The following is a 27,881-nucleotide window of genomic DNA, read 5'->3' on the forward strand; positions in this document are numbered from 1 at the left end:
ACTAGAATGCCCTTTACTTAATTTTTATAGAATACGAAAATTTCTAAAATGTGTCATCTGTCATCTGAAACATACGCCTGGAGAATAAAATGGTGAGAAACACTATAAATCAATATAATTAAAAGTCTTTATTGCTTAAAATAATTTTAATGAATCTCACTATAATGAGTGGTAAACATTAAATTATGTTTCAAATGTAGATATTAATAGCCAGTTCTCAAAAAGATGAAATCAGTAAAGAAAATTTATGGTTTGCCTAAGATTTAAAACATTCAATATTTCCCATAAATAAAGAGAATCAGACTAAAAGAATTAAATGAAAAAAGAAGAATGAAAACATTTCTACTGAAAGCACTACTTGATGCTAATACTGAGTGTTTTAGAGACATTTGTTAAGGAACCCTGGTGGTGCAGTGGTAAAGGCATTTGGCTGTTAACCGCTGTGGTTCAGCTGTGGTTTGAACCCACCAGCCACTCTGCGGGAGAAAAACGTAGAATCTGCTTCTCTAAAGATTACAGCCTTGGAAACCCCAAGGGCAGTTTTATTCTGTTCTCCAGGATGGCTATGTGTAGGAATCTATTCGATGGCAATGGTTTAGCAACATTTGTTACAAGACATTCTTAAAGCAATTTTAATAGATAGCAGTGTATTAATTATCATTATCACAAAAATCATAGAGAAACTTGAGTATAATTATATTGACACATACTTTATGATTACATATTTATAACTGATGCTTTTAACCACTAATTGTGATTGAAAACATCTGCAAACAGGTTACACTCAGAACTAATGGTAACATATTTTGCTTTTGTAAGTGAGGATAGCGTTGACACAAAAGACAGGCATTCCATGGAAATCATTTTAAAAGGTTTTAAGCCATAGATTTTAATAATTTTTGCGATATGGTCCCAATAATATTTGGGCACTAAAAATGCAAGAGAGAATGATCTAGAACTTCTAGGGGAAAAACATACACACATACACATTATGTGCTCTATTATAAACATTGTCTATGCAACTCACTTTCTGTTTTTAATGATTTTTCACGAGAATGTGAATAGAACGGATGTTTAGTCAATTTATTAGACCTCTTAAATAGTAAATTCTTGAAGTGACAGACATTTTTGTAGTTCTAATTCCACTAATATATCCTCCCAGAAAGGGAAGAGGATCTGAAGCACTTGAAGGGTTTTATGAAGATCAAAGATTTCAGTATGGATTATACCTCAACATAAAAAAAAAAAAAAAAAAAATCCTCACAACTGGACCAATAGGAAACATCAAGATAGATGGAAAAACTACTGATGTTGTCAAGGATTTCATTTTATGTGGATACACAATCAACGCCCGTGGAAGCAGCAATCAAGAAATCAAACGACACACTGCATTGGGCAAATCTGTTGCAAAACACCTCTTTGAAATGTTAAAAAGCAAAGATGTCACCTTGAGGACTGAGGTACACCTCATCCAAGCCGTGGTCTTTTCAATCACCTCATATGCATGCAAAATCTGGGCAATGAATAAGGAAGACTGAAGAAGAATTGATGCCTTTGAATTATGGTGTTGGTGAAGAATATCGAATATACCACAGACTGCCAGAAAAATGAACAAACCTGTTTTAGAGAAAGTACAGCCAGAATGCCCCTTAGAAGCTAGGGTGACGAGACTTTGTCTCATGTACTTTGGACGTGTTATCTGGAGAGACCAGTACCTGGAGAAGGACATCATTCTTGGTAAAATAGAGGGTCAGCAAAAAAGAGAAAGACCCTCAATAACATGGATTGACACAGTGGCTGCAACAAGGGCTCAAACATAGCAACAATTGTAAGAATGGTACAGGATGGGGCAGTGTTTTGTTCTGTTGTACATGAGGTTGTTATGAGTAGGTACCTACTCAAGGGCACCTAACAATAACAATATATCTTCCAAACTGTTGATAGAGTGGCTTTTTTGAAAGTCATTCAGCATTATTTTTTTGATAATTTCAAGGAAATTTTCAATGGCCTCCCATAGTTCTCAGGGGAAAGAAACCCTTTATTATTAGCCCTCTTTTACTTCATGTAATGTCATCTCTCTACTTAACACCCATCATTGCTTTTAGGTGCCCTGCAGTCAATTTCAACTCATAGGAACTCCATATGACATAGTAGAGCTGTTCCATAGTTTTTGTTGGCCATAATCTTTATGGGAGGTTTTAAGGAGTTATCAGTAAATCTCTAAAATACAGTTTTAAAATTATTTTGTTATAGTTTTTAGGTGCTGCTGAGTCAATTTTGACTCACGGCGAACCCATGTGTTATAGAGTAGAGCTGCCCTATAAGGTTTTCTAGGCTGTAATTTTTACGGAGGCAGATTTCTAGGTTCTCCTGCAGAGTGGCTGGTGGATTTGAAATACCAGTCTTTCAGTTAGCTGCTGAGTGTTTAATCATCACACCATGAGGGCCCTTGTAATTATCTTAAAATATCCCAAATATGTATATCATTTAATTATATTAACTTATTTTAATAATAATTTGATTACAGATTTAGCATGTAACTACAAGATAGATAACCTTTATGTAATAAAACTGGAACAAGATAACAACAGACCAGACCATGACTCTATTAATCATTTCATTTTGGGCACTTTGAGAAACATTAACATCTATTGGATTTACCTTTTTTTTTTTTTTTTAAACATGTAAATATCCAGCTGTAATTTTAATTAAGTCTGCCACAGGCAAGAATCTGGTGTAGAAGATTTTCATGATATTTTAAAGATTAATAGAGCTTGATGAAATGGAAGTTAGTTTGAAAGTGAGCAATGATTTGTCCAAATTAGAGCAAAAGCAATTCCAATTAAGTCATGTGTTTGTTCCTTAATAATGTACTACCACGAATTGTATGCTTTGACAGTTAATTCATCTTTTGCTCTGATAGATGTGATTCAAATGGCTTCTAGTAATCTTTTCTATGATAGAAAATTATTGAAGTTAGGCACAGCTGGATATCAAGTTTAAGACTCCAAAATAATTAATTAATTTTATAAGTGAAAATGTATATGAAAAAAGAAAATTTGACAACATACCGAATTTTTGGTTTAACTGGCTACTAAGGATGTCAGAATATATATATATATATAGTTAGAAGTGTATAATATTGTACTGCATAGGAAATGGAAACTCCGGTGGCATAGTGGTTAAGTGCTACGGCTGCTAGCCAAAAGGTCAGTGGTTCAAATCCACCAGGCGCTCCTTGGAAGCTCTATGGGGCGGTTCTACTCTGTCCTATAGGGTCGCTATGAGTCGGACCTGACTCGACAGCAATGGGTTTGGTTTCTTTGGTTTTGCATTGGGAATTCTCGTGTGACTTAAGAGACAGATAAGAAGTAAAGAATATAATGAAATTATGATGTCCAGTGTTAAGAAGCCTTTGCAATGGAAAACAAAATATAAAATTCATCTCCCAATGAATGACCAATTTATTTAAAATTTTCTACATTGACATAGTTTGGAAAATTGGAAGAAAGGTCAGAGGAAATCTGAAAAGGATGAATCAACAACAAAAAGGAGAAATTTTAATTTACAATATTTTTCCCTACAGAAGCAGAGTATCTCTGCTCTGCTTAGTATTGTTAAGTACCATACTGGTTTTTTTTGTTGTTGTTAATATTAAGTATTATTAAATGAGTTTTGTGATATGGACTCAAGAAAACCTATAAGGAGTAATGCATGTATTCACTGCCCTAACAGTATATTTTCTGGATGTAATAATATAAGGCTAACACTACCATTACTAGTAATAAAAGCAACAGCAATGACCAAATATTTTTTGAAAAGCTAATATGGATGGGCCAAAGATTTGGATATGTTCATTTTCACATATGTTGTTTCATTTAATCCCCACAATTTACATGCAAGTCAATTGTTGTTATCAGGTGCCATCTAGTCAGTTGTGACTAATAGCAACCCTATGCTCAACAGAATGAAACTGTGCCTAGTCCTGCATCATTCTCACAATTGTTGTTATGCTTGAGCCCATTGTTTCAGCCACTGTGTCAATCCATCTCCTTGAGAGTTATTCTCTCTTTTTCGCTGACCCTATACTTTACCAAGTATGATGTTCTTCTCCAGGAACTGATCCCTCCTGATAACATGTCCAAAGTGTGTGAGACATAGTCTCAGCATCCTTGCTTTTAAGAAGCATTCTAGTCATACTTCTTCCAAGACAGATTTGTTTATTCTTTTGGCAGTCCATGGTATATTCAATATTCTTCACCAACATCATAGTTCAAATGCATCAATTCTTTGGTCTTCCAAATTTCTTGGCATAGACGAGTGACTACTTTTAGGGCTGCATCATTTTGATGAAACTTCTCAATTGGTATTTCATATCCTTGTTTTATGGCCAATGTCTTCAGTGAAGGTTGGATCTCTTTCTACGTTACCATAGGTACTTAATCACGTACTACCTCATGAAATGGTTTTAATGTCAAACAATTATTTTTGGTATGGTGACTCTGTGTATTCATTCTGTCTTCTTTGGATGCTTTCTGCGTCATATAGCATTTTCCCCATGAAATTCTTCAGTATTCGAGGCTTGAATTTTTTCTCCAGTTCTTTCAGCTTGCAAAACGCGGAGCATGTGCTTCCCCTTTCGTTTTCTATCTCCAGGTCTTTGTACATTTCATTATAATACTTTGTCTTCATGAACCACCCATTGAAATCTTCTGTTCCACTCTTTTACTTCAACATTTCTGTCTCTTTACTTACTGGACATTCAAGAGCAAGTTATGGAGTTTCTTCTGACATCCATTTTGGTCTTTTCTTTCTTTCCTGTATTTTTAATGACCTCCTGCTTTCTTCATGTATGATGCACTTGATGTCATTCTACAACTTGTCTGATCTTCTGTCATTACAGTTCATTGCTTCAAGTCTATTCTTGAGATGGCCTCTAAATTCAGGTGAAATATACTCAAGGTCGTACTTTGGCTCTAGTGGGCTTGTTCTAATTTTCTTCAAATTCAACTTGAACTTGGATATGAGCCATTGATGGTCCATTCCACAGTCTGCCACTGGTTTAGTTCTGACTGATGATATGGAGCTTTTCCATTAACTCTTCCTACAGGTGTAATCAATCTGATTCCGGTGTATTCCATCTGATGAAGTCCACATGTATAGTTGCCACTTATTTTGTTGAAAAAATGTATTTGCAATGAAGAAATCATTGGTCTTGTAGAATTTTATCACGCAATCTCCAGCATCATTTCTATCTCCAAGGCCACATTTTCCAACTACCGACCCTTCTTTGTTTCCAACTTTCACATTCCAATTGCCAACAATTATCAATGCATCTTGATTTCATGTTCAATCAATTTCAGACTGTAGAAGTTGGTAAAAATCTTCAATTTCTTCATCTTTGACCTCAGTGTTTGCGCATAAATTTGAATGATAGTTGTATTAACTGGACTTCCTCGTGGGCATATGGATATTATCCTATCACTGACAAAGTTGTACTTCAGGGTAGATCTTGAAATATTCTTTTTGAATATGAATATGACACCATTTCTCTTCAATTTGTCTTTCACAGCATAGTAGACCACATGGTTTTGCTTTTCAAAATGACCCCTCCCAGTCCATTTCAGCTCACTAATGCCTAAGATGTCAAAGTTTATGCATTTCACTTTTGACTATTTTCAATTTTCCTAGATTTATACTTAGTACATTCCACATTCCATTTATTAATGCATGTTTGCAGGTGTTTCTTCTCATTTTGAGTTGTTCCACATCATCAAATGAAGCCCTGAAAGCTTGACTCCATCCACGTCATTAAGGTCAATTCTACGTTGAGGAGAGAGTTCTTCTGCAGTCATCTTTTATGCACCTTCCAATCTGAGAGGCTCATCTTCCAGCACTATATGAGACAATGTTCCACCGCTATCCCTAAGGCTTTCATTGGCTGATTTTTTTCAGATGTAGATCACCAGTTCCTTCTTCTTAGTCTTTCTTAATCTGAAAGATCCGATGTAATCTTCCATCACATGTGACCCTTCTGGTATTTGAATACCAGTGGCACAACTTCCAGCATTACAACAATACACAAGCCCCTATAGTATGATCCTAGGCATTAATGAGCTAAAATGTACTGGTTTTGGCCATTTTGAACCACAAAGCGTCTACTATGTAAAGGTTCCTCATAAGCACAATTAAGTGCTCTGGACTACCCATTCTTCACAATGTTATCCATAATTTGTTATGATCCACACAGTTGAATGCCTTTGCATAGTCCATAAATCACAGGTAAACATCTTTCTGGTATTCTCTGCTTTCAGCTAGGATCCATCTGACATCAGCAATGATATCCCTTGTTCCACCTCCTCTTCTGAAACCAGCCTGAATTTCTGGAAATTCCCTGTTGATATACTGTTGAGCCGTTTTTGAATGATCTTCAGCAAAATTTTGCTTGTGTGTGATATTAATGATCTTGTTCTATAATTTCCACATTCAGCTGGATCACCTTTCTTGGGAATAGGCACAAATATGGATCTCTTCCAGTCAGCTGGCCAGGAAGTTGTCTTCCATATTTCTTGGCATAGACATGTGAGCACCTTCAGTGCTGTATCTGTTTGTTGAAACATCTCAGTTGATATTCCATCAATTCCTGGAGCCTCGTTTTTCACCAATGCCTTCAGAGCAGCTTGGACTTTTTCCTTCAGTACCATCAGTTCCTGATCATATGCTATCTCTTGAAATGGTTGAACATTGATTAATTCTTTTTGGAATAATAACTCTGTATATTCCTCCCATCTTCTTTTGATGCTTCCTGCATCATTTAATATTTTCCCCAGAGAATCCTTCATTATTACAACTCGAGGCTTGAATTTTTTCTTCAGTTCTTTCAGCTTGAGAAATGCCGAATGTGTTCTTCTTCTGGTTTTCTAACTCCAGCTCTTTGCACATGTCATTATAATACTTTACTTTGTCTTCTCGAGCCAACCTTTGGTATTTTCAATCGCATCATATGCATGTGAAAGCTGAACAATGAATAAGAAGACCGAAGAAGAATTAACGCCTTTGAATTATGGAGTTGGAGAAGAATATTGAATATACTATGGACTGCCAAAAGAATGAACAAATCTGTCTTGGAAGTACAACCAGAATGCTCCCTAGAAGCAAGGATGGTGAGACTGTGTCTTCCATACTTTGGACATGTTGTCAGGAGGGATCAGTACCTGGAGAAGAACATCATGCTTGATAAAGTACAGGGTCAGCAGAAAAGAGGAAGACCCTCAACAAGGTAGACTGACACAGTGACTGCAACAATGAGCCCAAGAATAACAATAATTGTAAGGATGGCGCAGGACCGAGCAGTCTTTCATTCTGTTGTGAATAGGGTCGCTATTAGTCGGAATCAACTCGACGGCACGTAACAATAACAACATGGTCTACTATGCTGAGAATGAAAAATTGTAGAAGAATGGTGTCACATTCATCATCAAAGGGAATATTTCAAGATCTCACCTAAAATAAAATACTGTCAGTAACAGGAAAACATCCATAGTTAATACTACTATTATTCAAGTTTACACACCAACCACTAATGCCAAAGAAGAGGAAACTGAAGATTTTTACCAACTTCTGCAATCTGAAATTGACCAGGCATGGAATCGAGATGCATTTATCATTACTGGCGATTTGAATTCAAAAATTGGAAACAAAGAAGAAGGGTTAGTAGATAGAAAATATGGCCTTGTTGATATAAATAACACTTGTAAATTGAATGATAGAATTTTGCTAGGCCAAGGACTTATTCATTACAAATACCTTTTTTTGAACAACATAAACTGTAGCTATATGTGTGGATCTCTCCAGATGGAATAAACAGGAATGAAATCAAATATACCTGTGGACAGAGATAAAGCAGGGGCCGACTGTGAAACAGACCATTAATTGCCCATATGCATCTTTAAGTTGAAGCTGAAGAAAATTAAAACAAGTCAATGAGAGCTAAAGTACAATCTTGAGTATATTCCACCTGAATTAGGAGACCATCTTAAGAATAGATTTGAAACATTGAACACTAATGACCAAATGCCAGAAGAGTTGTGGGATGACATCAAGGACATCATACACAAAGAAAGTAAACGGTCATTAAAATGACAGAAAAGACAGAAATGGATGTCAGAAGAGACTCTGAAACTTGTCCTTGAAAGTAGAGTAGTTGCAGGAATGGAAGAAATGATGAAGTAAAAGAGCTAAACAGAAGATTTAAAAGGGCTGCTGGAGAACACAAAGTATTATAATGAAATATGCATAAGCCTAGAGTTAGAAAACCAAAACGGAAGGACACACTAAGTATTTCTCAAACGAAAAGAATGGAAGAAATAATTTGAGCCTTGAGTTGCAATTACGAAGAATTCTGTGGGCAAAACATTGAATGACAGATTAACAATCAAAAAAAGATGAAAGGAGTACACAGAGTCACTCTACCAAAAAAAAAACGATCAACATTCAACCATTTCAGGAGGTAGAATATGACCAAAAACCTATGGTATTGAAGCTATACGTCCAACCTGCACTGAAGGCATAGGCAAAACACAAGGCCTCAGGATTTGACAAAATTTGTTTCAACAAACGAATACAGTGCAGGAGGTGCTCACTTGTCTAGGCCAAGAAATTTGGAAGTTAGCTACCTGGCCAAATGACCGGAAGAGACCTGTATTTGTGCCCATTCCAAAGAAAGGTGATCCAACAGATTGTGCAAGTTATTGACAAATATCATTAGTACCACAGGAGAGTTAAATTTTGCTGAAGATAATTCAAAAATCGTTGAAGCAGTACATCAACATGGAACTGCCAGAAGAGGACATAGAATGAGGGATAACATTGCTGATATCAAATGGATATTACTGAAAGCAGAGAATAAAAGAAAGATGTTTACCTGTGTTTTATTGACTATGTAAAGACATTGGACTGTGTGGATCATAACAAATTATGGATAACATATAGAAGAATGGAAATTCCAGAACACTTAATTGTGCTCATGTGAAACTTGTATATATGCACGAGACAGGCATTCAAAGAGAATATCTGGCACTGTGTGGTTTGATATGGGGAATTTTGTAAGTCTGGGATGTATCCTTTCTCCATACTTTTTCAATCCCTATGCTAAGCAAATAATCCAAGAAGCTGGATTATAGAAAGAAAAATGTACCATCGGGATTGGAAGAAGACTAATTAGAAACCTGGGATACCCAGATGACACAACCTTGCTTCTGAACTTTAAGAGGTGTTGAGGCACTTACTGATAAAGACCAAAGAACACAGCCTTTAGTATGGACTATATCTCAACATAAAGAAAACAAAAATCCTTACAACTGGACCATTAAGCAACATCGTGATAAATGGAGAAAATATTGAAGCTGTCAAGTATTTCATTTTATTTGGATACAAAATCAACACTGTGGAGTCTATTTTGACTCATAGTGACCCTATAGGACAGAATAGAACTGCTCTGTATGGTTTCCAAGGAACAGCTGTTGGATTTGAACTGTCAGCATTTTGGTTAGCAGCCAAGTTCTTAACCTCTGTGCCACTAGAGCTCTCTCATTGGAGCAGTAGTCAAGAAATCAAAGGGTGTATTGTATTAGGCAAATATCCTTGAAAAGACCTCTTTAAAACATTGAAAAGCAAAGATGTCTCTTTGAGGACAAGGTGTGCCTGACCCCAAGCCATGGTATTTTCAATCACCTCATATGCATGGGATAGCAGAACAATGAATATGGAAGCAAGATGAGAAACTGATACCTTGGAATTACAGGCTGGCAAAGAATACTGAATATACCATGGACTGCCAGAAGAAGGAAAAAATCTCTCTTAGAAGATGTACAGCCAGTATGTTCCTTGGAAACAAGGATGGGAAAACTTCATCTCACTTTGGACGTGTTATCAAGAGGAACCAGTCCCTGGAAAAGGGCATCTTGCTTAGTCAGCAAAAAAGAGGAAGACCCTCAAAGAGATGGGTTGACACATTGCTGCAACAATGGACTCAAACATTCAAATTATGTGGATGGCATAGGACTGGGCAGTGTTTCGTTCTGCTGTACATAAGTTGCTTATTTGAGTCAGAATTGACTTGAGGGCACCTAAGAACAGACCTTATTTTTTACTCTAATCCCCAGAAGTGTGAGACAGCATTTTTTTGGTCTTTAAAGCCACCCTCTTGTGATATTTGTTCTATAGCAGCATTAGGAAACTAATATTTACAATTACAGTACTTTATTAAATAAATAATGTGTTAAAGAGAAATGCACTTTCTCAGTTCCTGATTGCCATCAAAAACAAGAAAGAAAACCTTTTCCTTAATCTGAGTCTCCCATGCTCTCCTTGGAAATGTTTAGACATAAGCATTGGAAATGTGGAAGTAGACTTACTTGCAGTTTGCATAAGTTCTCCTTCACACTTTCATTCTCAAAGGTTGTCTTTGTAAGGAATCAGTCTAAATACAAATATTGGCCAATTCTGAAGTTTACTTAGCATACCGTTTGGTTTTCACCATAAGCTATGCACTCAATAGCTGGTAGTCTGATGTGCAGGATTACATTTTCTATTTATTAGTTTTCTCAGTTATTTCAAGACCAGATGCAGAGGTGAGATTCTGTTTAAGGAAGCACTCTTTGAGACTCCAGTAATATTATCAAAAGCATAAAAATAACATTACAACAGTGTTAAGATATGCTTATGTTGTATGAGTTTTATAAAACATAATAGACTATTGATCAAATTTTCCATACCCATATTAAAATGTGTTTTATTATACAATTTTTATACTTGTATAATTTATTTTCTAGAAATAATCATTTTTCTGATCAAGTATTTATAAGATAAAAGCCAGAAATTTTTTATCATCAGATAAAGAAAAAATTTAGTTTAATAATTCTGTCATATGATAAATTCATGTTATCAAAATAACGAATCAAGTATCCACATTTTTCACTTAATTTATCTAAAGAAAACGAAAGATATTTGGAGGGGGAAATGTAATTATTCAATATTTTTAATAAGGGATAAACTCTCTGAGATAAGATAATAGGTTTTCTATTCACTGTGAAATATTTGTTTTTATTTTTTGTTGGTTTTGTTTATGACTTGTTATTTCAAAAAAACATGGTTGCACTAGGTCAGGAAATGAAAACACAAGATATTTCTTCCATTGGCGAAACCCCACATTCACAACAGGAATCAACAGGTCCTTTGAAATTGAATGTAGCAGGTTAGAAGTGACTTTGCTCTTAGAGTTGTCTTGAAACCTGTGTTGTGCATGCACTTTCTGTATGAACTGGGCAAATTATTTCAACTTTATAATCTCCTGTTTCTGAATCTATAAGATGGGAATAATAATGCTAAAATAATAGGATTGTCTAGACAGAAAAAAACAAAATTTCTGTCATCAAGTCAATTCAGACTCATGGCAACCCTATATAGGACAGAGTAGAATTACCCCATAATGTTTCCAAAGCTGTAATCTCTACGAGTGGAAGAAAGATGTAGTAGTCCGTTTCCCTAAATACTGACTAATCCCTTGGAAACTCTATGGGGCAGGTGTACTCTGTCCTGTAGGGTCTCTATAAATTGGAATCAACTCGACAACAGTGGGGTTTTTTGTAACCTTTCTGAAGCCCACTACCACATCTTTCTCCCATGGAGTAGTTGGTGGGACTGAACTCCTGATGCTTTCATGAGCAGTCAAGAGCTTAACAGCTGCACTGCCAAGGCTTCTGATGAATTAAAGTCTTGTTACTAAAACTGGGTAAGGAATACAACACTTAACTATGTTATTAACGTTTACTTTTGCTTAAGTTCTTATATGCACTCTTTCTCCTAATCAGTCTTCCTCAGGAAAGATTAGGGATACGAAAATGTAAAAACGAAAAAAATATGGGAATCAGATTATTGAGTCACAATATCTGGGTACAGAAGACATTCTTAATTTGAAAAGGATTTTTCTAAATCCCTTAATTGTGTGATCGTCGGTGATTCAGGATATTGCATGCGGGGCATGAATTTGATCTAAGAAGGATGTGAAGAGGCTTTCTGATGAGGGGAATGAGAAATAGATGGATAGAAGAAGGTAAAGCAAAGGATGTCTTTGCTCATTTTCCTTTATGTTGGAAACTTGAGTCAACGATGGTAAAATGATTGATTAAGGGACACAAAATTAGAGAAATCAGATATTAGTTTGTAATTTTTAGTCTCATAGAGATGCAAATCATTTCTGTTGGGTGGAAATGTCCCCCAAAATTTATTGCCCTGTGGAATATTAAGTTTTGCATCTAATCAAGTAGTCTTAACATTATTTTATTAAATTGTAAGTGAATATCTATCTCCTCAAATGGTCTAGCACACATTCTTTAATGTTTTAAAATAGACAGTAAAATGAAACCTTCATCGAATTCATTTAAAAAGCCAAAGGACCAAGAAAGAAAAATCCATATTCCGAAAAAGACCTTCACTCTATAAAAATACTTTAAGCCTTATTTGAGACAAATTGATTTATTTTGTGAAAAGAACAAAGGAAAGTGTTGACTAAATCAAAAAGATTAAAAGTTAATTCACTTGGTACTTGAAAGGGAATTCTAGACATCACATTTCTCTAGTGGTCTTATTAACACCACTTCAGGCCAAACACAATATCCATGCATCATTAAGGAATTTACAAGCACTTTTAGTTCTCTCTGATACATCAACTGCTTTTCTCATTCAATAATCACTTTCTCATTACATTATGAATTATTTGTACATTATAGCTTTTTTTCTTTTTTTTTTTTTAGTATTTTATCCCAATTAGTATCCTATTCATTGTCCAATTGATTGCCCGTGGTATCTCTGTTCTTTATATATACAAATGATGTTATTTTTCTATAATTTCTTATTTCAATTATTATAGTTATTTATCAAAGTTTTACATGCATATGAAGAGGCAACCAGTTTTATAATGTTTGTAAAGAAAAAAAAAAAGCAGTCTACAAGCCCCCTCCACTTTTCTTATTTTCCTTTCCTCAGGGGACTCTTCTCAAATGTGTTAATTGGGACTTTGTAACTTAACACTCTATCTCCAGAGAATGTGCTTGAATTGATCCTTCAGGAATTATCTGTTGACTTCCCACTAAGGAACTTGAAAACTCTCTTTCCTTTTCCTAGCCTCTGCACATAGACACACATTACTCACCTGCTTTCCTTCAAAAAGCATTATATCATTACATTTATGAAGTCATTATTTACTGTTTACGTTATTATAAGTAAGTAAATTCTGTTCACAAATGAGCCACATAGTAAGCATGCTTATTTTTGTCTTCCTGTATTTTTAAATTTTTCTTTGGAATTAACAATCATTTCATATTGGCTTTTGATTAAATTTGTATGTACCAAATGATTCAACTACAAGTTCTTTGCCATAAACTAAGCTTTCTCTTTGGAAGGTCATTTAAATCAAGTAACTGATAATTTCTTCCTCTTAAAAAGCTACTTTTGAAATCATCTGACCTGCCTCTATATGGGTAGTTTTCTTTTTATACATCATGCCAAGATGTATCTCAGGATGTCACTTTTCTCTCTCCAGAGGATTTGGTCTGATTTTCCTTTTTTTTCCTTTAATTTTTTTTTTTTTAAATTGTACTTTAGATGAAGGTTTACAGAACAAGCTAGCTTCTCGTTAAAAAGTTAGTACACATATTGATTTATGACATTGGTTAACAACCTCATGACGTCATCACTCTCCCGTGTTGAACTTGGGTTCCCTGTTACCAGCTTTCCTGTCCCCTCCTGCTTTCTAGTCCTTGACCCTGGGTTGGTGTGTCTCTTATGTCTCATTTTGTTTTACGGGCTTGTCTAATCTTTAGTTGAAGCGTGAGCCTCAGGAGTGACTTCATTACTGAAGTGAAACAGTGCCCAGAGGCCATACTCTTGGGGTTTCTCCAGTCTCTGTGAGACCAGTATGTCTGACCTTTTTTTTTGTGTGTGTGTGAGTTAGAATTTTGTTCTACCCTGTTTTCCAGCTCTGTTCCTCTGTGCAGTGCCCCCTATTTTGATCCCTGTCAGAATAGTCAGTGGTGGTAGCCTGGTACCATCTAATTGTGCTGGACTCAGTCTGGTGAAGCCCGTGGCAGTTGTGCTCCATTAGTCCTTTGGACTAATCTTTTCCTTTTATGTTTAGTTTTCGTCATTCTCACTTGCTCCTGAAGGGGTAAGACCAGTAGAGTATCTTAGACGGCAGCTCACAGGCTTTTAAAACCCCAGACGTGACTCACAAAAATAGAATGTAAAACATTTTCTTTTTAAATTACTTTATGCCTATTGAGCTAGATGTTCCCTAAGACCCACAGCCCTCAGCCCAGCAATTTGCTCCCTTAGGGAGTTTGAAAGTGTCTGTGGAGCTTCCATGACCTTGCCTTGTACAAGCTGTGCTGGCTTCCCCAGTATTGTGTATTGTCTTACCTTTCACCAAAGTTACCACTTATCTGTTGTCTATTTAGTGTTTTTTTCATCCCCACCTGTCCCCTTCTGCATGACCATCAAAAATTGTTTATTTTTATGTGTAAACCTTTTCATGAATTTTTATAGTAGTGGTCTCATACAATATTTGTCGTTTTGTGATTGACTTATTTCACTCAGCATGATTCCCTCCAGATCCATCCACATTGTGAGATGATTCTCAGATTCATCATTGTTCTTTATCTTTGCATAGTACTTACTCCATTATGTGTATGTACTATACTTTGTTAATCCATTCATCTGTCGATGGGCATCTAGGTTGTTTCCATCTTCTTGCTATTGTGAACAATGCTGCAATGAACATAGGTGTGCATATGTCTATTATTTCTCTAGGATATATTCCTAGAAGTGGGATTGCTGGATCATATGGTATTTCTATTTCTAGCTTTCTAAAGAAGCTCCTGAAACCCTGGTGGCATAGTGCTTAAGTACTACAGCTGATAACCAAGAGATCGGCAGTTCAAATCCACCAGGTGCTCCTTAGAAACTCTATCAGGCAGTTCTACTCTGTCCTATAGGGTTGCTATGAGTTGGAATTGACTCAACGGCATTGGGTTTTTGGTTTTGGAAAGAAGCTCCATGGAGTTTTCCAAAATGGTTATATCATTTTGCATTCCTGCTAGCAGTGCATAAGAGTTCCAGTCTCTCTGCAGCCTCTCCAGCATTTGTTGTTTTCTGTTTTTTGATTCATGCCAGTAATGCCAGGGTGAGATAAAGTGTCTGTTCATTTCCTTTGCCCATTTTTTAATTGGAGTATTTGCCTTTTTGTTGTGGAGGTGTTGGATTTTCCTGTAGATTTTCGAGATTAGGCCTTTGTCAGGCTCGTCATAAATTTTTTTCTCTTTTGGTAAAGACTTTTGATGAGCATATGTTTAACTTTTAGAAGATCCCAGTAATCAAGCTTACCTTCTGGAGTTTTTCTGTTGTTAATTATGGTTTGTATCCTTTTAATACCATGTATTAGGGCCTCTAGTGTTGATCCTCTTTTTTCTTTAAGATCTTTATAATTTTTGGTTTTGTATTTAGCTCTGTGATCCATTTTGAATTATTTTTTGTGTATGATGTGAGGTACGGGTCCTGGTTCATTTTTTTTGCAGATGGACATCTAGTTTTGTCAGCACCATTTGTTAAAAAGATTGTCTTTTTCCCATTTGATGGATTTTGGGTCCCTGTGGAATATCAGGAGAACTTAGGTGGATGAATATACATCTGGGTTCTCAATTCTGTTCCCTTGGTCAATGTATCTGTCATTGTACCAGTACCAGGCTGTTTTGACTACCATAGCTATATAGTAGGTTCTGAAGTCAGGTAGTGACAGTCCTCCTACTTTATTCTTCTTCAATAGTGCTTTACTTAGCCAGGGCTTCTTCCCTTTCTATATGAGGTTAATGATTAGTTTTTCCATCTCCTTAAAGAATGTTGCTGGTATTTGGATTGGGATTGCATTGTATTTGTAAATTGCTTTGGGTAAGAATCATCATTTTCACAATATTGAGTCTACCCATCCATGAGCATTGTATGTTTTTTCCATTTTTGTGGATCTCTTGGTTTCTCACAATAGTGTTTTGTAATTTTCTTCTTTGTATAGGTCTTTTAAATTCCTGGTTAGATTTATTTCTAATTTTTTTAGGAACTATTATAAATGGTATTGTTTTCCTGATTATGTTTTCATTGTTCTCTTTATCGGTGTATAGGAATCCAACTGATTTTTGTTTGTTTATCTTGTATCCTGCTAATCTACTGAATCTTTCTATTAGTTCCAGTAGTTTTCTCATGTAGTCCTTTGAGTTTTCTATGTATAGTGTCATATCATCCACAAATAGGGATAGTTTTAATTCTTCAGTACCAATTTGGATGCCCTTTATTTCTTTTTCATGCCTTATTGCTCTAGCTAGTACTTCCAGCACAATGTTAAATAGAAATGTTGATAAAGGGCATCCTTATCTTGTTCCTGTTCTCAAGGGAAATGTTTTCAGGCTCTCCCCATTAAGAATGATGTTGGCTGTTGGTTTCGTATAGATTTTTTTTATTATGTTGAGGCATTTCCCTTCTATACCTATTTTATTGAGAGTTGTTAGCAGGAATGGGTGGTGGACTTTGTCCAATGCATTGATTGGAGAAGATCATGTGATTCTTTTATTTTTGTGGTGGATTATGTTGATCTATTTCCTAATGTTGAACCATCCTTGTATAACTGGTATGAATCCTACTTGGTCATGGTGTATTATTTTTTTTGATATGATGCTAATTTCTATTGGCTAGAACTTTCGGATCTATATTTATGAGAGATATCGGTCTGTGATTTTTTGTGGTTCTTTACGTAGTTTTGGTATCAGGATTATGCTGCCTTCATAGAATGAATTTGGAAGTATTGCTTCCTTTTCTATGTTCTGAAATAGTTTGAGTAGAATTCTCCAGTGAAGACATCTGGGTCAGGGTTTTTTTTTTTTTTTTAATTACCTTTTCAATTTTTTTCTTTAGTTATGGGTCTGTTCAGATTTTCAATATCATTTTGTGTTAGTATGGTTAGGTGGTATGTTTCTAGAAATTTATCCATTTCCTGTAGGTTTTTGAATTTGTTGCAGTATAGTTTTTCATAATATTCTGTTATGAGTCTTTTTATTTCAGTTGAGTCTTGTAATGTCCCTCATTTCATTTCTTATTTGGTTTATTTGCATCCTCTGGGTTTTTTTTCGGTCAGTTTAGCCAGTGGTTTGTCAATTTTGTTGATTCTTTTGAAGAACCGACTTTTGGTTTTGTTGATTCTTTCTATTGTTTTTCTATTCTCTATTTCATTTATTTCTACTCTGATCTTTACTATTTCTTCTGTTGGCTGAGGGCTTCTTTTGCTGTCCTCTTTCTATTTGTTTGAGCTATGTAGCTAATGTTTTAATTTTGTCCTTTCTTTTTTTGATATGTGCATCTATTGCTATACATTGACTTCTGAGTACTGCCTTTGCTGTATCCCAAAGGTTTTGGTATGATGTGTTTTCATTCTTATCTGATTATAGGGATTTTTTGATTCCATCTCTGATTTCTTCTATTACCCAGTGGTTTTTAAACGGGGTGTTATTCAGTTTCCATTTTTTTTTCCTTTCTCTTCTTGTTTTTAATTTCCACTTTGATGGTGTTGTGGTCAGAGAATATACCTTGTATTGTCTCCGTGTTTTAGATTCTGTTGAGGGTTGCTCTGTGGCCCAAGATGTGTTCTATTCTGGGGAACATTCCATATACATTGGAAAATAATGTGTACTTTGCAGCTGTGAAGTGGAGTGTTCTATATGTCTGTGAGGTCAAGTTGGTTGATTGTGTCCTTTAGATCTTCTATATTTTTGCTGAGCTTCTTTCTAGGTGCTCTATCCTTACACAGAGTGGTGCACTGAAGCCTCCTACTATTATTGAGGAAGTGGCAATTTCTCTTTTCAGTGCTGTTAGAGTTTGTTTTATGTATTTTGGAGTGCTGTCATTGGGTGCATTGGTATTTATTACGGTTATGTCTTCATGATGGATAGTTGCTTTAGTCATTATATAGTGCTCTTCTTTGTGTTTTATGGAGGATATTGTTTTAAATCTACTTTATCTGAGAATAGTATTATAGCTCCTGCTCTTTTTTGGTAGCTGTTTGCTTGATATATTTTTTCCATTCTTTGACCTTTGATAAATTTATATCTTTGTTTCTAATATGTGTTTCTTGTAGACAGCATATTGATGGATACAGTTTTTTTTTTTTTTATCCTTTCTATCACTCTCTGTCTCTTTATGGGTGCATTTAGGCCATTTACATTCAGTGTAATTATTGATAGGTGTGAGTTTATTGCTGCCATTTTGTAGTGCTTTTTTTGTGTGTGTGTGCTACAAACGTTGTCTTTGTTCCTCTTACTCTCCTGAGCTGAATTTCTTTTGTTTGTGTGTTTTATTCATTTTTTTTATTATTTATTTTGTTTTTATAGATTTTGTTTTTATTGCGACTTTGTTTTTCTTGTTTATTTTGATCAGTAGGTTTGTTAACTTTCTTTGTAGTTACCTTGAAATTTACCCTTAACTTCCTAGGTTTGAACCAGTCTATTATTACTTGGTATCACCTTGCCTTCTCCATTACAAAGTTCTATACCCACACCATTTATTCCTTCTTTTATTGTTCTGATATTTTTGTCATTTGCAGATTAACATCTCTGGTTCTCTGTGGTAAACCTTTTGGTTTTGAATAGTTCCTCAGAGTTCATTTCCTAGACTGGTATCTGGCTGATCTGATCTTGAGTCATCCCAGATTCAGTCAGTCGTCTGATGTTGTTTGTTCTCAAACCAAATCACTCTCTTTGATAATTCTTATAATTTGGTTTGATTTTTACATATTCTCTTAATTTCTGTTTTTCTGGAAATGTCCTAAGTTCACCATCATATTTGAATAAGAGTTTTGGAAATTTTTTCCTTTCAAAGATTTATATATATGTTGTCTTTTTGCCTTCTTCCCTGCATATTTTTCCTGAGTAATCAGAGCTTAGTCTTTTTGTTTCTGCTCTGTATGTGACTTTTCATTTTTCATGAGCTGCTGTCAGGATTTTTCCTTTGTCTTTGGTTTTAGTGAGTGTGATTATGATATGCCTTGGTGATTTTCTTTTAGGATTTATCCTTTATAGGGTTCATTGAGCTTCTTGGATGGTCATCTTTTATCTTTCATGATATTACGGAAGTTTTCTATCGTCAATTCTTCAAAGATTCTCTCTGTGTTTCCATTTTCTTCTCTTGTTCTGAAACGTTGATCACTAGCAAATTTTTGCTTCTGGTTGTATCCTACATCATTTTCAGGGTTTCTCCATTTTTCTTCATTCTTTTTTTCTGATTTTTCCTCAAACAAAATCGTATCCAATTATTTGTCTTAAATTTCACTGATCCTGTGAAACTGTTTGAAACCTCCTCCTCAGACCTTCTATGACACTGTCTGTTTCTGAAATCTTGTTGTTTATCTTTTGGATTTCAAATTTTGTTTTTGTATGATTTCTAGTTGTGAATTTATTTTGATATTTTGCTCCTGTATTATTTTCCTGAATTCTTGCATAGTTTTTTTCTGTATTTTCCATGAATTTGTCTATTTTTTCCTCATTTTTGTCTGATTTTGCTTCAATTCTTGGATAGCTGTTAATGTTAGAGATTTGAATTCCTTGTCAGGGAGTTCTAGTGCCTCTTCTTCTTCTGGAAAGCCATCTGGTATTTTATTTTGGAAACATACTGGAACCATTCTTGCCTCTTTTTTTTAAATATGTTTCAATATTTTCTGCTGTCTTCAGGACATTCAGTATTTTTCTTTGTTTATTGATTTTAAATTTGTTTCTTCCTGCTTTTTTATATCATTTGGTTATATCTGATGAGGAGGGCTGTGTGTTCTTTGTTGTTTGTTCTTCTGTTGGCATGATGGTTTTCAACTCTTTGTTCAATGGTTAGGGCCAGTCACTCAGCTATGGTACAGCAGGGCAGGTCAAACTGGAGAGAAGGGCCTGGGATGGGTTGTTTGTGGCATGTACCAGGGCTTACAGAGCTATCTGGGTGTTAGCACAGGGTAGGTTCCAGTAAGCTGTTCCTGTGCTGCTTGGGGGTGTGATGTTCAGTGCACGGTGCAGGTAGGCAGAAAGAAGGGGGGAAGTTGTGACGCATGGAGCTAAGATGGGTATGGGAAAGAAGAGAGAAAGTAGAGAGAAACAGTAGCCAAAAAAACAAATAAAAAAAAAATGCTGAGGGAGCTTACCATTCGAGCAGACAGATAAGAAACTGAGAATTGAAGAAAAATAAAAATGAAAAGAGGAAAAAAAGTGAATATATAAAAATTAAAAAAAAAAGGAAAAAAAAAGAAACGGCCCCCCCCCCCGGGATTTCACCAATGACTGGGAAGTGCCTTCTAGGCCATGGGACACACCTGTCTAGAAGGGGCAGAGATGGCAGACAGCACAAGGTATTCAGGAGACAGGAAATGAAGAAAAGCAGGGAGAGATGAGAAACTGAGAAATGAAGAAAAACAAAAAGGAAAGGAGAAAATAAAGAAAGAAAGAATGGCCCCCGGGGTCCCACAAATGTGGCTGTAAAGATTGGGGAAGTGGCTCCCAAGCCAAGGAGTACAGCCTGGCTAGAAGGGGTAAAGATGGCACACAATGCCAGGTATTCAATAGACAGGAAAAGAAGGTAAGTAGAGAGAGATGAGAAACTCAGAAATGAAGAAAGACAAAAAGGAAAAAATAAAATTAAAAAATGCCCTCAGGAAATCCCACCTGCATTAATGCACAGACCGAGGAAGTAGCTCCTAAGCAGTGTAGTACAGCCCAGCAAGAAGGGGCTTCCAAGCCTCAAAAAGAAAAAAAAATAAAACAAACAACAAAACAAAAAGCAAACAAAAAAAAAGTAACCCCAAGGATCCCACCAGTGTCATTGCATGGACCAGAGAACAAGTTCCCCAGCTGAGTGGCACTTCATAGCCTGTCAAGAAGAAACAAAGATGGCACTTGGAGCAGGTGTTCCAGACAAAGGAAGAGGAAGAGGTGAGAGATAGGGAAGAAATCAAAAGAAGCCAAAAAAAAAGCAACACCAGCAAAAAGAATTGACACTGAAGGAGTCAGCCTGTGTGGGCAGGGTGAATCCAAGTGGCACAGAACTGATGTCTTCCAGGCCACAGTCAGTCAGCCAGCTGGGATGTGGTGAAGGACAAGCAGGGGGAAGAAGGGTGCGGGTTGGGAAAGCATATATTGCTGGTTGCTGGGTGCTCGGTCTCTTGCTGGTTGCTACATGAAGCCGCTTTCTTGTAGTCTCTGCCTGCTGACCTACTATAGGTGTCCAAGATGGTGAATCTCTGCTGGGTTACCTGATAGGGTTGCCCTACTCATATCTCTCCTTGTTTTCCATTCTCTGTCAGTTTCTTATTCCATTCAATGCTTGGTTGATTTCTTTAACCCTTCATTTGATGCTTAGGGTTCCAGGGTTGACACAGACCATTTTACTTAGTTTTTTGGGTCTTTGCTATGGAGGAATGGTGCGGTGCTTCTATCCATAATGCCATGTTGGCTCCACCTCTTGGTCTGGTTTTCTAGACTGCTGTGTTTTTTGGTTCCTATCAGCCAGTGTCTTCTTACTTTATTCCCCTTTCCTAAAAACGACATGTGGGGTGATTAAAATTTGGTATCTTGCATGTCTGAAATTTTTTTTTTTTTTCATTTTAGTCTGATATATGAATAACAGTTTGGATGGGTGTAAAATTAGATGGAAAACACTTTCTCTTCAAAATGTTGAAGGCATTGTTCCACTATATTATATATGGCTTCTTATTTTGCTGTTCCGAAATATGAAGTCATTTTAATTCATTACCTTCTTATTTGATCCATTCTCTTTCTCTCTCTTCTCCCTTTTCTTCATTAAAATATGACTCTCCCTTTCTATATTTTAAAATAGTATGACCTACAAATGAAAAGAGTTCTCTTTTTTATAAAACTTATGATTCTATATATGAGATGTTATTGACTGTATCAGTCCACCTCTTTGAGGGTCTTCCTCTTTTCCACTGACCCTGTACTCTGCCAACCATGATGTCTTACTCCAGGGACTGATCATTCCTGACAACATGTCCAAAGTGTGTAAGATGCAGTCTTGCCATCCTTGCTTCTAAAGAGCATTCCAGTTACATTTCTTTCAAGATAGATTTGTTAGTTCATTTGGCAGTGCATGATATATTCGATATTCTTCACCAATACCACAATACAAAGGCATCAGTTCTTCTTCAGCCTTCCTTATTCATTGCCCAGCTTTCACAAGCATATGATGCAACTGAAAACACCATGGCTTGGGTCAGGTGCACCTTAGTCTTCAAGGTGACATCTTTGCTTTTCAACACTTTAAAGAGGTCCAATGCAATGCATCTTTTGATTTCTTGACTGCTACTTCCATGGCTGTTGATTGTGGATCCAAGTAAAAGGAAATCCTTGACAACTTCAACCTTTTCTCCATTTATCATGATGTTGCTCATTGGTCCAGTTGTGAGGATTTTTGTTTTCTTTATGTGGAGGTGCAATCCACACTGAAGTCTGTGGTCTTTGATCTTCATTAGTAAGTGCTTCAACTCCTCTTCACTCTCAGGAAGCGAGGTTGTATCATCTGCATAACACAAGATGTTAATGAGTGTTCCTCCAGTACTGATGGCCTGTTGTTCTTCATTTCGTACAGCTTCTCAGATTATTTGCTTAGCATACAGATTGAACAGATATAGTGAAAGGATACAATCCTGATGTACACCTTTCCTCACTTTAAACTAATCAGTATCCAGTTGTTCTAACCAAACAACTGCCTTTTGATCTATGTAAAGGTTCCTCATGAGCACAATTAAGTGTTCTGGACTGCCATGTGCAAATAGTCACTCGAATAAATTTAAACTCTGATAAATAGTAAAAGAAAAATTCTAGGATCTTTGAGATACTGAGGGGTTATGTAACATTTCATCCAACTATGGAAACACCAGTAAGAACTACCCACATAGAAAATGGAAGAAAAGAACGTTCAAAGAGGAGAGAATATAATTTTTGAAGGCAATAATGTAGATAAATTCTTGGGATGCTCAGGATAAAGAGATAACATGCTGTAATACCTGGAGTGTTGTCCATGTGATTGTGTGGATCACTGAGAAAGAAGACTGAAGAAATCAAGAAGGCTAAATCTTACTCAGAAGCAATATTGTGTTTTAGCTAAAGATCTAAAACCTATCCAATAGGTTGGATTATGACAAGAATAGAAAGAAATATTCTGTTTTCTTTTAATTTGTTCAGGTGAGAGAGGATAGTTTCCCTGGTTATTGCAACAGTCGTTGAGTTGGAGAAATGTGGAGGATTCCAAATAATTTTGGAGTTAAAACTGGCAATATTTCATAATTAAATGATGCACATTGAAGGAGAAAGAGACAACCTTAATGATTCCCACTTTTCTGATACAAAAGACTAGGAGGAGGAATACAATTTCATAAAATTTACAAGACTAAAAAATGAGAATACATGTGCGAAATCCTAAGTTCAATTGATAAAACAATCTCATGTATATAATGAACCATTATAATTTGGAACTATTTGGTAGGTAAAATATAGAGTCAACTGCTTTTAAAAATCTTGTTGTTGGGTGCCATCGAGTTGGTTCTGACTCATAGCGACCCAATGTACAACAGAACAAAACACTGCCTGGTCCAGCACTGTATCAGACAATGTTCTGCTGCTATTCATCACATTTTCACAGTTCAAATAATACAGTAAAATATATTGATATATGTATTAATTTCAATAAAATATGAAGCACCTATTCAGAAGGTATTATGATAATGTACCTGTTCAAAAAAATTATTTAGGCGCTTAGTATTTGGTTTAGTATGATAGATTTATCTAGCAAAACATTGTGTTCTTGTAAAAAAGAGGAATTGGGAAAAAGTATTGCATAAAGTGTTGCGTAACTATTTTCTATGCAGAACTTATTGAATTCATTTTGAATTCTGAAAAAATATCTTAGTAATTGAAGAAATTAAAACAAACAAATTACATTAAAAAGGACAGAGTAATGAATTCTACTTAATTTGCAGTTTGTTAAAATGAATTCTCTATGAGTTCATTAAATGAAATAAAATAGTTTATTATGACTTAACTAAATAAACTTCCCCCACGTGTCTGTTAGTTTGTTGTACTGTGGGTGCTTGCATGTGGCTGTGATGCTGGAAGTTATGCCAATGGTATTCAGCTACCGGCAGGGTCACCCATGGAGGACAGGTTTCAGCTGAGCTTCCAGAATAAGGCAAACTAGGAAGAAGGACCTGGCAGTCTACTTCTGAAAAGCATTAGTCAGTGAAAACCTTATTAATAGCAGTGGAACATTGATATAGTGCTGGAAGATGAGCCCCCCAGGCTGGAAGGCACTCAAAAGATGACTGGGGAAGAGCTGCCTCCTCAAAGTAGAGTCGATCTTAATGAAGTGGGTGGAGTAAAGCTTTCAGGACCTTCATTTGCTCAAGTGGCACGACTCAAAATGAGAAGAAACAGCTGCAAACATCCATTAATAGCTGGAACCTGAAATGTATGAAGTATGAATCTAGGAAAATTGGAAATTGTCCAAAATGAAATGGAATGCATAAAGATTGATATCCTAGGCATTAGTGAGCAGAAATTGACTGGTATTGGCCATTTTGAATCGGACAATCATATAGTCTACTATGACGAAAATGACAGCTTGAAGAGGATTGGTGGTGTATTCATCATCAAAAAGAACATTTGAAGATCTATCCTGAAGTACAATGCTGTCAGTGATGGGATAATATCCATACACCTACAAGAAAGACCAGTTAATATGACTATTATTCAAATTTACTCACCAACCACTAGGACCAAAGATGAAGAAATAGAAGATTTTTATCAGCTGCTTCAGTCTGAAATTATCAAACATGCAATCAGAACGCACTGATAACTATTGGCGATTGGAATGTGAAAGTTGGAAACAAAGAAGAAGGATCAGTAGTTGGAAAATATGGCCTTGGTTATAGAAACAATGCCGGAGATTGAATGATAGAGTTTTGCAAGACCAGTGACTTCTTCATTGCAAATACCTTCTTTCACCAACATAAACGGTGACTATTCACACGGACCTCACCAAATGGAACACACAGAAATCAAATTGACTACATCTGTGGAAAGAGACGATGGAAAAGCTCAACATCATCAGTCAGAAGAAGGCCAGGGGCTGACTGTGGAACAGACCGTCAATTGCTCATATGCAAGTTCAAGTTGAAACTGAAGAAAATCAGAGAAACTCCATGAGAGCCAAAATATGACCTTGAGTACATCCCACCTGAATTTAGAGACCATCTCAAGAATATATTTGATGCATTGAACAGACAAGTTGTGGAATGACATGAAGAAAGCAAGAGGTCATTGAAAAGACAGGAAAGAAAGAAAAGACCAAGATGGGTGTCAGAGGAGACTCTGAAACTTGTTCTTGAGTGTCTACCAGCTAAAGCAAAAGGAAGAATCGATGAAGTAAAAGAACTGAACAGAAGATTTCAAAGGGCCTCTCGAGAAGACAAAGTAAAGTATTATAATGACATGTCCAAAGAGCTGGAGATGGAAAACCAAAAGGGAAGAACATGCTCAGTGGTTCTCAAGCTGAAAGAACCAAAGAAAAAATTAAAGCCTCGAGTTGCAATAGTGAAGGATTCCACGGGGAAAATATTAAATAACAGAGGAAGCATTAAAGAAGATGGAAGGAATACACAGAGTCATTATACCAAAAAGAATTAGTCGATGTTCAACCATTTCAAGAGGTGGCATATGGTCAGGAACCACTGGTACTGAAGGAAGAAGTCCAAGCTGCTCTGAAGGCATTGGCAAAAAACAAGGCTCCAGGAATTGATGGAATATCAATTGAGGTGTTTCAACAAACGGATGCAGCGCTGGAGGTGCTCACTCGTCTATGCCAAGAAATATGGAAGACAGCTTCCTGGCCAACTGACTGGAAGAGATCCATATTTATGCCTATTCCCAAGAAAGGTGATCCGACTGAATGTGGAAATTATAGAACACTATCATTAATATCACACACAAGCAAAATTTTACTGAAGATCATTCAAAAACAACTGCTGCAGTATATTGACAAGGAACTGCAAGAAATTCAGGCCAGTTTCAGAAGAGAACATGGAACCAGGGATATCATTGCTGATGTCAGATGGGTCCTGGCTGAAAGCAGACAATACCAGAAGGATGTTTACCTGTGTTTGATTGACTATGCAAAGGCATTCGACTGTGTGGATTATAACAAACCATGGATAACATCACGAAGAATGGGAATTCCAGAACACTTAATTGTGTTCATGAGGAACCTTTACATAGATCAAGAGGCAGTTGTTTGGACAGAACAAGGGGATACTGATTGGTTTAAAGTCAGAAAAGGTGTGTGTCAGGGTTGTAATTTTTCACCATACGTATTCAATCTGTATGCTGAACAAATAATACAAGAAGCCGGACTATATGAAGAAGAACTGGGCATCAGGATTGGAGGAAGACTCATTAACAACCTGAGATATGCAGATGACACAACCTTGCCTGCTGAAAATGAAGAGGACTTGAAGCACTTACAAGTGAAGATCAAAGACCGCAGCCCTCAGTATAGATTACACCTCAACATAAAGAAAACAAAAATCCTCACAATTGGACCAATAAACAACGTCATGGTAAACAGAGAAAAGATTGAAGTCCTCAAGGATTTCATTTTATTTGGATCCCCAATCAACAGCCATGGAAGTAGCAGTCAAGAAATCAAAAGACGCATTGCATTGGGTAAATCTGCTGCAAAGGACCTCTTTAGAGTGTTGAAGAGCAAAGGTGTCACCTTGAAGACTAAGGTGTGCCTGACCCAAGCCATGGTATTTTCAACATAAAATTACAATCACAAAATGGAGGAAACCACAAAATACTGGGAATCACGGCCTAACCAAGTTGATACATTTTGGGGGGACATAATTTCCATGACATCCTTCCTTTAGGAGTTGAGTTGCTCTAACCACTGCACCACCAGGGATCCTGTATTTCAGAATAAGTTGTGGAATTCAGTAAAAGAATGCATGTATGTATGGCTTACAGTGATGTTGCTTGTTGACAATTTCATTGCAGTATAGGGAAGAAGAGAGGGATATTGAGACACCCTATATCTTAATATCTGCTCTTATTCCCCACTCTCTTACTTATTAAATGACCACACCATTAGCATCTCCTCGACCAGGGAAATTTAACTTTTTCTGTATCTCATTATTTAGCTAAATTATTAAAGTCTCGAGAAAGAAACAACTGGAAATTATTGGTTTATTATAGCTGTGGTTGTCGTTAGGTGCATTCAAGCCGATTTCAACTCTTAGCAACTCTATGTAAAACAGAACAAAACACTGCCCTGCCCTGCACCATCCACACAATCATTGTTATGCTTGAGCCCACTGTTGTAGCCACTGCGTCAATCCATCTCGTTGAGGGTCTTACTCTTTCACTGACCCCCTACTCTACAAAGCATTAAGTCCTTCTCCAGAATCTGGTCCCTCCTGATAACACATCCAAAGTATGTGAGACAAAGTCTCATCATCCTCCCTTTTAAGGAGCATCCTGTCTGTACTTCTTCCTAGATAGATATGTTCATTCTTTTGGTGGTCCATGGTACGTTAAATATTTCTCAACAACACCAAAATTCAAAGGCTTCAATTCTTTGTCTTCCTTATTCATTGTCCACCTTTTGCATGCCTATGATGCAACTGAAAACACCATGCCTTGAATCAGGTGCACCTTAGTCCTCAAAGTGACATCTGCTTTTTAACA

This window comes from Elephas maximus, chromosome 2 (assembly GCF_024166365.1).
Source record: "Elephas maximus indicus isolate mEleMax1 chromosome 2, mEleMax1 primary haplotype, whole genome shotgun sequence".
In the NCBI taxonomy this organism is placed as follows: domain Eukaryota; kingdom Metazoa; phylum Chordata; class Mammalia; order Proboscidea; family Elephantidae; genus Elephas; species Elephas maximus.